Source organism: Schistocerca piceifrons, chromosome 3, assembly GCF_021461385.2.
Source record: "Schistocerca piceifrons isolate TAMUIC-IGC-003096 chromosome 3, iqSchPice1.1, whole genome shotgun sequence".
NCBI classification, from domain to species: Eukaryota; Metazoa; Arthropoda; class Insecta; order Orthoptera; family Acrididae; genus Schistocerca; species Schistocerca piceifrons.
Window position 1 is genome coordinate 626,481,231 of NC_060140.1, and position 12,288 is coordinate 626,493,518.

Here is a 12,288-nt window from a genome sequence, read left to right on the forward strand (position 1 = left end):
CCAGTGTTAAAGACTGCGATGGAGCTCCGTATGCCACGGCAAACTGGCTGACACTGACGGCGGCGGTGCACAAATGCTGCGCAGCTAGCGCCATTCGACGGCCAACACCGTGGTTCCTGGTGTGTCCGCTGTGCGGTGCGTGTGATCATTGCTTGTACAGCCCTCTCGCAGTGTCCGGAGCAAGTATGGTGGGTCTGACACACCGATGTCAATGTGTTCTTTTTTCCATTTCCAGGAGTGTAGCTTGTCAGGGCGTTGCAGCGTAGGCTGTGCTGAGATATAACTGTTAAGAAAACATTGTATATCTTGCGCACCTTTTCCGAGTTTATTAAAATTAAAGTTAGACAATCAGACCATCTCGCACACAAATTTACGTGGCCCTCCAGAAACATTTAGTGTCAGCTGATGTCATAACGTCAATAATAGCGCAAGAGACCGTTCCGTCTTCTGCTCGGGCTTCATACTTACAGCTGTCAACTGCTTTGTATCGCAGTCTCCTTCAATTTTTTGAAATAAAACAAACTATACGTTTGAAGACATCGTCTCTGGCAGTCAGCACATATTTGCGGGTGAAACGGCCTGGCTAACGTTATGCTAATTAACTCAGAGACTGGGCGACGTATCGAACGTGATCCCGAACAATTATTTCGCAGCAAAATCTACCTTTGAACACCCATACAAGTTTTCTAGACCGTTTCTGCCCAACCTGTATACAGGGTGCTTCACGTGTCTTATTTTTAACGCTTACTGAGATACAGCTGTCGAATATATACCAAAAAAATACGAGGGCTCTCCAGAAAGTAAGTTACGATCGGTCGCGAAATGGAAACCACCGGGAAAATCCGGTAAAGCTTCGCATAGATGTGTTGGTCAGTGTCTCTAGTATGACCGTCAATTGTGCCGCGACGCTCTTTTCAGTTTTGAGTGAACAGTGAGCACGTAGAGATGCGTAGGGAATAGCGTCTCCCGCCAAGCATGAGGGCCCGGTCAGAGATTTCGCCCGTGTCATACAGCTCACATAACACAACTGTCGAGCAGTTCCTTCTTCAAGCCAATTCTCGGCCGCACACTGCAGGGGCAATGAAGACGCTCCGGCAGGGTTTCCGATGAGAAGTGTTTGATCACCCACAATACAGTCCGTAATTTGCTCCTCATGAGTCTCATTTCTGCTCACAAAAACCGCTGGCCATGAAGACAAAATTTTTCGACAGACAACGAGCTGTAGACCTGGCCGAAAGCACAGGCGGCTACTTTCTATGACGAGGATATTGGAAAGTTGATACAACACTACGATATAACTCGAAGTTGGATCGTAACTTACTTTCTGGACAGCCCTCGTAGTCTCCAAAGTTGTTGAGAAGAGGAATGTCATTAACTTCAAATTTGATGTTTCATAAATTCCACCTATGACGTCAGTGCACTTCTGAATCCTCTCTAAAACACAACCTGCCGCGCTTCTCGTATGTTCTTGCTGTTCTTTTGTGAGAGCAGCATTAGCCATAAACGCAACGATCCATACAGCTCTCGTTTGGAGCAGTTTACTCTTCAACTATCGTCACAGGCCGTCTCACTTTTTCTATAATGGTCCAACACCTAGGCCGGTGTGTCTGTGTGTCTTCTATATATTCAGCTATCTTTGCCTACCGATCTTCTACCCAACATTCTGAAACTTAATGATTGTTTTTAGTACTCTCCAATCTGAAACTTTTAGATGATGTTCTAGCCATCTTGATCATCACACCTACAGCATATATCCCAAACTCTCCTCTAAATATGCATTTCTTTTTCTATGTAATTTAAGTAACTCACAATGTTAGAAATTTCATTTCTACCACCTGGATCCTACTTCCATGCATTTTAGTAGCTGTCTAAGTTTCACTTACAAATAGCAATGTAGCGGCGGTCATTATTTTACAGAATCTGATTTTTGTGTATTTCATAATTTTATTTCTCAAAGTTCTATTGACTTTTATATTGACATTTCTGCAGTCTGTTGTCAGTGTTGAGCTCAAGCTGATAGCTCTTATTTCATGGGAAACTGAAGGAAATGATTTGGTGCTTTTCTTTGATTTCTACTATGAACTTAGTACTATGCAACTTTGTCCATTTGAAGTCAACACTTATTTTTAGAATAGATGTTTTCATATCATGTTCCTTAGACAGTAGACGAAGTCTGTAGATGGATGTTTCTAGACAAGTTTCGGTATCCTGTACGATTACAAGATCGTTTGCAAGAAGCATTGTTTAAAAAAAATTATCCTGTAATAAGATCAATCCTGAATCAGCATATTGTTTCCACTTCCCAGTCATTAAAAAATATACTACACCCTTGTGTGACCCCTTTCGTTTATAGGCATAACTCCTGATATTGTATAGTTAGCGTTTATTCTTACTTTTGTGTCTCTATACAGGTCCCCAATCGCCTTCATTATTTTCCGAGGATATCCATTCTTGTCTAAAGTCTTCCATACGAATTATCTGCTAAATGATCACAGACCTTTACTGAGTCTATGAATGCGCACAGGTTAAAATGTAAGGGTGACATGTGCACGGAACTTGCTATCCAAGAAATGTAGCCATTCCTGCCGATCCACCAGCAGGGAAATGCTAGTATTAGATGATGTATCCCCTGATGACCAGAATGTGGACGGGCTCCCTTCATGTTGGAAGAGCATACACAATAAAGAAACCAGGCGAACATCGTTCCGATAACGCGGGAAACTCGTTTCGAGCAAAGGATACATAACAGGCCCGTAAGTCGATGCAGTAACACAACTGTAAGTGCGTCATGCTTAAACAACACAGCAGAATTGTTAAGGAAATCATAGTCACGGCTTAATAAGGCATTTTTGTCAACTGAATCACAACATCATCACAAAACGAATGTCAAACTCGATGATTATATACGTAGCAACGGAGCATCAAGATGTGAAATAAGACTTATCTCTGCAACCAACAAAACTTGGACACATACAATATGGAACACTTTATTCGAATTACTCTTTACTCGTCTCTCCGAAATTACTATTATTCCCCATGAAACACGCTGTACATAAGTTGGGATCTGTAAGACGTAACATAGCTTTTACAGTTTTAGCGGGCACTTGAACATGTCAAAACAACATTGCAGCACACACGCTGCTTTACGGCTAGGTCCATTATGGTGATACAAACAATTATTGTCTCCTCTCTGTCCCCACACTTTACATTGTATACAATGTTGTTTCATATGTTAATACCACTCCGGAAATCAACATAAGAGACTCACATCCTCGCCACCAAAACATTCTGTATCGTAACACCATCTCCTCCGCACTTCACTACTGCAACTATACGTGGTGACGTGCAATATTCGCCAGGTATTCAATACTACAAGTCATTTCATCGGATTGAGACAGGGTATAAGGTCATTCGTCACTTCAAATCATTCTTTTTCTGTAGCCCGTTGTCCAATGGCGTATTACGCAGTATTAATCGTCGCTTAGCATTTACTCCAGAAATGCGTAAGGTATGAGGAGGAACTGGACCACTCTACCGCATTCTTTTTAACCCCATAAGCACCGGCATTGAACTAGCTGGACTGCAGTTAGTACTTTGGAAATCGTGAGTGATTCCTTCCGCTGCTTTCATGCGTTTACTTTATAGTCACTCTTCGCATTCCTCGACGGTCATTGTCGGTCATGAGATGTACATAGTTTTGCTTTAGCTGTGGTCGTTCCATAGCGTTTACATACCGCAATCACATCAACAGTGACCTCGGGCAGCCTTAAAATTGTTGGAATATCCCTAATGCATATGTTACTCATATGAATAGTTACAACCAATGAGTAGTCCACGTTCGAGGCCACTGAGCTCTCCTGCTCGACCCACTCTGCTGTACCGTATCTCAGCTGATAACAAAAAAACTAACTGCCTCATTTTACGCTTTCAGGTCCCCTCTAGTGACATATAGTGGTTTGTTGGGCACCACACAGGATTGATTAGATCGTGTCTGTTAAATTTGTTTGGGTTAATCTCCATCCAAATACATCCACTACTTTTCATTTATCAGTTCTTTTTGAAATTCTGAAGGTAGCGGGGTGTGGGGGGGTACAAGACAGGGAGCAGAAGGCTATCTACAACCAGTATATAAAAAAGACGGCTGTTATGAGAGGCAAGGGGCATGAAAGGGCTGTAGCGGTTGAGAAGGGAGTAAGGCAGGGTTTTAGCTTCTACTCGATCTTATTCACTCTGTACATTGAGGAAGTGATAAAGGAAGCCAAAGAGAGATTAGCAGCAGGAATTTAAATTAAGGGAGAAGTAATAAAAACTTAGAAGTTAGAAGACGACATTGTAATCCTGTCAGAGACAGTCAAGGTCTTGGAAGAGCAGGTGAACGAAATCGACAGTGTCTTGTAACGAGGATGTAAGGTGAATATCAACAAAAGGAAAACAAGCACAATGGAATGCCGTGGAATCAGATCAAGTGATACTGAATGAATTAGATTAGGAAATGACTCACTTGAAGTAGAAGATGAGTTTTTCTATTTGGGCAGCAAAATGACCAATCACTGCTGAACTACAGAAGACTACTACTGTAGACTTGCAATAGCATGAAAAGAGTTTCCAAAAATGTTTCCTAACAGCCAATATAAATTTAAGTGTTTGTAAGTCAATTCCGAAAATATTTGTCTGGAATATTGTTTTGTATGCAAGTGAATCATGAAAATGAACAGTATAGATGAAAAGAGAACAGCTGCTTGGAAATGTCGTGCTGCAGAAGAATGCTGAAAAGTAGATGGGTGGGTCATGTGATTGTCGAGGCGGTACTGATCACAAGCAAGGAGAAACTAAATCTGTGAAACTAATGAAAGGATAGCTTGATAGGACTCATCCTGACACATCAAGGGATTGCCAGTTTAGTGTTGCAGGGAAATTGAAATGGGGATCGGGGATAAAATTCCTGTAAAGGAACGAAGAGATGATTTCACCAAGCAAATTCAGAAAGTTGTAAATAGCAGTATAGCTTCGAAGATGAAGAAGCTTGCACAGGATAGATTAACTGCATGAAACCAGTCTTAACTAACAACAGCAGTATTTAATTTCAACTCAATTCATTTTCCCAGAGTAATATTTAGACTGTAGCGGCAGAGCGAGGTGGCACAGTGGTTAGTATAATTCGCATTCTGGAAGACGACCGTTGAAACGCTTGTCCGGCTATCATGTGGGTTTTCTGTCATTTTCCTAAATTGCTTCAGGCAAATGGCGTGATGGTCCCTAAAAACGGCCCAGCCGATTTCCTTCCCTGTCGTTTCCTAATCCGAGTTTGTCGACGGGACGTTGAAAGCTAATCTACTACTATACTCAGTCTGTAGCTGTAGGTAGGTTTCCTTTAAACATCCAGCCAGATGAAAAGTAAGTGATAAATTACACACGAGTTTTCGTGGTAGTTTCCTGATCAGTAAACGCCTCTCTAGTTATTATTCTTATGTTTCCTCTATGAACACACATATTTGGCAACATAGATTTGTCTGCTTTCCCGTTTTAACGCTCGCCCATTCTGTTACGTTGTACGCTGCCGATGTCACTCTGTCCTAAAACGTGAACACACCGTCCGAGCTCAAAAGCAGGAAAATTTCCAGAAGTGCAGCGTTTAGTACAAAGACAAACAGCTGATACTTGATGTAACTCAATGTACTTTAATATTTGCTATGACTTTCTGTCACTGGAATCAGTCATAACAAGTATCTAGAAGCATCTGATCTGATAGTCTTATGAGGTAATGCCTACATTAATTCAGATCTGAAGCGAGCGCTTCAAACATCTACACATGAATTTTATTTGATGGTAAAGGAAGCATCTGATCTCACTTCAGGAGTTACTGGCGCTAATGGATACAACGTATAAGAAGTAGATTATAAAGTGCTTAAGGAATTATTCAAGTAGGAAAATACCTGCGACGTCTGTTGCCTTAGTAGAAGAACCCATTCCATACACAGAAAATATATAGGGGTATGCGGATCGTGAGAAGAATGGGAGACAACGTTGTAAAACATCCCTTCAGTCACTGTACACAGTGGTACCGAAATGAAGGAAGAAGAGAAGGAAATCCATAACAAAGAACATTCGTAATAACGAATTACTCATCAGTTTTGCTGTTAGAAAATCACTTTCTTCTTTCAAGAATCACTTACAAAATTATAGTAAGTTTAGTTTCGATTCCAAGGAACACTACTCAGACTTTGATTTGAAGCTAGATTTTCTGTCGATCTGCAACACAAAGTCTGTGAAACTTCCTGTTCTCGGGATGCCTATTCGATGCTACACTGATCGGAAACTATCATGATTGGATCTAAGTAAGCCACAATGAATTTATATGCTGAAATATTCCATTAATTGCCACATTTAATACTGTATTTAGTAGATTTACATTTGGTGAAAACTGTGTATCTAAATTCAGTACCATCTTCCTGTATAAAAGGACTAGAATCAAATGTAATGTAATTTATATCTTGCAGTGCTATTGGATAAAAAAATAAAAATTTTACTATCAGTGTTACAATGGAACAAACAGAGTTGTGATCTTTCATAACAATATCATTTCCTTTTCAGGGTTTTGAATCAGTCCCATCCATTGAGGACTGAAGTGGAAGTATATGTACTACATATAGCTGATCACAATCTTCAGAGTAGCTTCAAAGCCTCCGAGACCACCAGATTGTGAATAGCCTGGACCGCAAAACCCTTATACGTTATGCAATATGTATTTTTGCACTGTTTCATCTCTTCAGATTTGAAATAAATAATTTTAGTATTCTATTTTTAAAAAACTTTCATTGCGTGCACTGTCCATAGTAGTAGAAATATTGCGACTCTGGCTAACATAGAACCCTCACAGTTCCAGTATCTGACCTTGTACGTTGTCATTGACCTTTTCCAGGTGATCGTGAAAGTTATGAACGACGTCATCGGTGACCCTGAACTCCTGGTATCAACAATCAATAACATCAATCACTCATCCAATTAGTCAGCAACTGCAAATGAAATAATTTCTCCCATCACATAACCTATGCATCCCTAGCCACCCCCTTTCCCCACCTACTTTCAGCTAATCATTGAATAGTATTAAAAATCAATGATGGCGGAAATAGCGCAATTGTGCTAATAGAAAGTTTTAAACCCTTCATTCCATACATGGAAACACACCAGTTGTGTACTTCATAACACAACTCCCTCTCTTCTTCAGATTGTAGTGCTAGAAAGTAGCAACCTATCCGACTCTCCCCACTAGCTCCCCTCCACCCTGTCTCAATCCAATCACACCACCGTAGATCCCAATATGTGGGGAATCGACTAGTTATATGCTTCATGTTTCACAGGTAATTTGCAATCAATGAGAGCATAGTATCAATATGAGGCATAAAACTGGTATGAAATTACATTATATCTGACAAATGTATGAAGTCCCAATCCCTCCCACTCCTTATCTGCAGCGTATCATAGTGCAGTATTAAAATGCAACACATGATGAAAGCAGACCAATTACATGCTTTGTGTCTGCTACCCTCCTTTCTCCAAATGACAATATTTTCCAGGGGCGTAAAGAAGTGCGACATTAAATTATTTATTTATACTTATGGGTTTATATCTCTTAGCTAATATTGAGAAAACTCAACGTCAGAGATATGCAATGTACACATAAAATGGAGCAAACACAATCCGTAGTGTTCAACTTCCCAGTGCCATCCACAAGTCAGATCTTAGCACCAAAATGGAAGAGCCAATTTCAGAGCAGGCCCATGTAGTAGGCTCAAAGGATACGAGGAACACTAATTGTTAGTAAAAAGATTACTTCACAGACTTCTATCTCTCCTCTCCCCTAACCAGAAAATAGTATTAAAATACAAGAGCCAATTACAATATATACCCTAGTGGCCTATGTTTGAAAGTATTTACGAATTATTTATCAAAAACATACCTCACAAGACTCTCTCCTCCAGTCTGTTTGCTCTTATAGTGTAATCCGATCTGGGCTGGACAAAGTTTCTGGAATTTGTACATAAAATGCTCTCTATAAGTAATCGAAAACAAATATTTATCAATAAGGTATAAACAATCAGTTAGGTATATATAGCTCTCGGACATGAGTTCCACTTTAAATACTGTTCCATAAACCCTAAAAATGCAAAATAAATTCCACTGCTGTTTCACATCCAAACTGTTTACTGTCATCAACAGACGGCTCCACTGCTAAAATATGTCACAAATTCAGACTCTGTGCCGTAGGTTGTTCTCTGTGTCACCAGAATGTGTCTTTACCAGTAGATAAGGTCAAACTTCAATCTACGGACAATATAGTTCAAGACTCAAAAGAACCTTGAAATTTTTTCCATATATAAGACGTCACATTATCCTAAATTGTGTCCAAAGCATAGCCAAACCAAAAGTGCGATGTTTATATCGATTATCACATTGCTTTTCTCATCAAGCTGTTTTGCATTTATGAAACATGAATATGAACTGTAAATGTGTGTCTGGGGGAGGATAGAATGAAGATAATGTATCACTGGAGACATAAAATGGAGAAAAATTGTTGCAAATGATTGTGCGTCTATTTGAAATTAACTACAGTAAGAACGATGTAAGGTTCAAATTAATTATAGCACCTCAGCTGTAGTGCTCGTGGAAAAGTCACAGTGTTTGAAAATTCGACAGAAGGTGCAATGTACACATTTCAGCAGTATCTAAATTCGTGAAGTAATTTCAGTCAGCGAAAAATGTGCGACATTTAAGTGGATTATCACATGGCTCATCTGTCATGACTGAGAACACAGTCTTATGTGTTACGGGAGAAGAGGGTCAAGACAATGTATCACTAGAAAATTATAATTGACAGTATTTATTGCAAACGATTTAGACTTAGATGAGGCTAACGACCAAAAGCGCACGGCTCACATTACGTTATCTCATCTACAATGTTGGTCAAAAGTGCCCCAATTCTCTATAACGCTTGAGAAGTGTAACGTGTACTTAATTACAGTATTTAAATACATAAACAGTATACGATTTCATAAGGTGTGTACTTTCTTCACCTAAATATTTCTTCAACTTCTTCAACAGTTTCGTAGCGGGGGTGAAGGTAATATAACACAAGAGAAAGTACAATCGATGACAGGTATTACAAACAAACTGCTGCTGCTGTATTCGGAACTAAGGCTCGCTAAAAAACCCTGGAATCAACTACGTCAACACCGAATAAAAGTATCACTACATGGACGACAATTTTTTCTTTTAGGGAAGGAAGTAATAAAATGGTCGATTTTAGGAAGATACATGGTGTCTTATTTCGTTCCTTCACTGCACAATTATGTAGATTTATGGTACGCGCTCTCACCAGAGACGACCTACTACGATAACAGGGAGAGCTGCGACATCTCCAAAGACAATGTCAGAGTGGATATCTCCAACTTAAATAAAATTATTTACCATTGACGATACTATATGAGATTTCTCAAATATGCAAGCACAACGAAGCTTGAAATTAAACATTTCACCATCTAAGTAGTCTGTACTACTTATAAAAATACACTCAGTTTGCGTGCTTGTAATAATATACGCAATATCACTGAGGAAATTCGAGAAAAGGTAATTGCATTACATGTAACATTTTTCAAACATTGCCAGAACACTAAAGCTTCACCGTAAATAATGCGACATTCGATTGCTTGTGTTAGTTGCTAGAATACTCGCAGCTTGCATATCGGGACATCTAATAAGAACTTTTAGATTGAACAGCTTTCGTTTACGATGGTACTTCGATAGACACACCACGTCTGCAAGCTCTATGGACCTTTAAAATAAATATTTCCCCTTCAGAAGTGGGCGTACAACTTAATGAAATACACAAACATACAAATCCTTGTCTAAAATTCGAGCAAAAATAAATTTGTATTCTATTTGTAATTTGCACACTATGCAAACACAATGAAACTTCAAATTAATTACGCACCTACAATGTTTGTATTACTTATTAAAATACTAACAGCTCAGTTATTGACTTTGCTGACAAGAACTTTTAGGTTAAGCAATACTCTTAAGAGTTGCACAAATGTTTTAATACCCACGATAGGAAAATAAGCTTTAACGTTATTTTAACAACAGTGATTTATTTTCCACAGTTAAAAAAGTGAGAAAATGTATTTTAATAATTCATTTTTATGTCAAAACTGTTCATTGGTACTGAATTTATGACAGCAAACATGCTCTGACTACAGCTAAAATGGATACTGATATACACGAGGAACGGGAAGGTGCCTGGGTTTACGGTTTCTCACATCAGCCTACGGCGTCTTGGTATGATTATATGACTCAGTGTTTTACATGCTTAAAGTCCTCTTTAGATAATTAAAAGAAAAGGGAAAGTTATCTGAATAAATAAAAATATTAACTGAAGAACTCTGTCTCTGATTGTAAACCTAAGCTGTATTAACAAACGAACTGTCGTACTGGAACTTGTACTGTCGTAATGCGAAGACACGGCTGCAATATAAGAGTAGTTACTTGTCATAATCAAAAGGAAAGTATTTCATATTGTAGAAATTAACAAACTGACAGCAAGAATTTTGAACAGTATAAACTACCTGAATAACTTTGGACATGAAACCTAGAGTAACTGACTTTGCAAAATTTGATCACAAAAACTGTCTCTTAATAACATAAGTTGAGTCTGATTGAATAAATAAAAAAATCACATTCTTTCCTCCCTACCTTTATTCTGCGCAAATTCAGATAACGCGTTGCAGCACTGCTCTGTCTTGCGCGCCACTGTGCTAAAGCTTGGGATGTTGTATTTCCACACCGCCACATCTCGTCACATAAAACATTGATTTGAGTAATGAAAGAGGCCAAGGGCCATTTATTTCCCAATGTATAATACTGAACTACGCAATGTAATGATGTATTTTGCCGACTTACAACGAGAAATCAATCCAGCGTCACTTGTTCCTAAGAAATTATAGAGTAATTCAGCAAACATGTGAAAACATCGATATTAAAGACACACTCTGAAGACATTTGAATATTAAAAAAAAAAAGAGCGCGCAACCCATCGTCCACTGCCGGACGATATCACTCTCTTTTTATCACCTGTATAACGCGGACGCACCATTACATAGGCGACATTATAAGATTTCTAATTTGTTTAAATCTACAGAGATACACCGTTAATTTGTTGCATGTGAGATTAGCATGTGTGAAAAATGCAGAAAGGTTAACAAATGAACATTTCTACGTGATTTCTTTACTTTTCAAAGCACTCAGGGTCTGTCATTGTTATTGACCTAAGTGTTAACTTGTTATATGTGTTTTAAATCCAAGCTCGTAATTATAATGTCAATTACTTTCAATTTGTGTTTGCTTTGGTTGTTGGACAACGTTAATCATTTACTTTCTATGTGCCAAGTTCTTTTCACAGTGCCAACCGTGTCCGACGTGTCATTGTGTGGACAGAACATTCGAGGCCGAAGTTAACATGCTACTTCTATTCCCCTGTTGTAATATTCTTCAAACTCAGTTTTAAACTGGCCCTTAGGTACATTTTCAGTGCGAGTGAACTCCGGGAATTTCTTAGCAATCTTCACTTCTCAAATTGCACATCGCTCGCACAAAGCCTCGCTGATCCACAATGGTACGCGGCACTTTCTAAACGGGAAAAGGAGCCACGCAAGTATATTTGCTTCCCCCTCTCATTCTGATACTTAATAATAATATTTCCTTACATCAGATGTGGCGCCCGAACAGGGACTTTAATCAGAATCATAACTAATCCCTTGTTTTTAATTTCGTGCGGGACCGGAAAAAACGGACGTGGAAAATATTCTGGTGACTACCAACAGAACGTAAAATACAATTGGAGGCCGTAATTGCAGTTGCGGGTCGTTGTTTCAAGACAACGCAAAGGGAGTACAATCCTATGTGTTTGTGGAAACCCCGCTTCCGTACTGCATTTTCTGACACTCAAGTGTTGTGCTCATTTAAAATCCAGCTTTCCCTAAGAACAACGCTTCATTTTATTAATTTCTTCAGATTAGTTATATCAAAAACGTTTCATTGCAATATTTAAAGGCAATTTTGTTAAAGTGCAAAATATTTATCAATTTACTGTAATTGTGTGTATATGTTCTCTTGTATTCATTCTTGTCATTCATATTCAAGATGATGGCAATACAGCGTTGGTGACTGAAAGCAGAGTTGTCTTCGATTGTTTACATTTAATGGAATCCATATTGCCTCTTTCCTGTTGTGCTATTC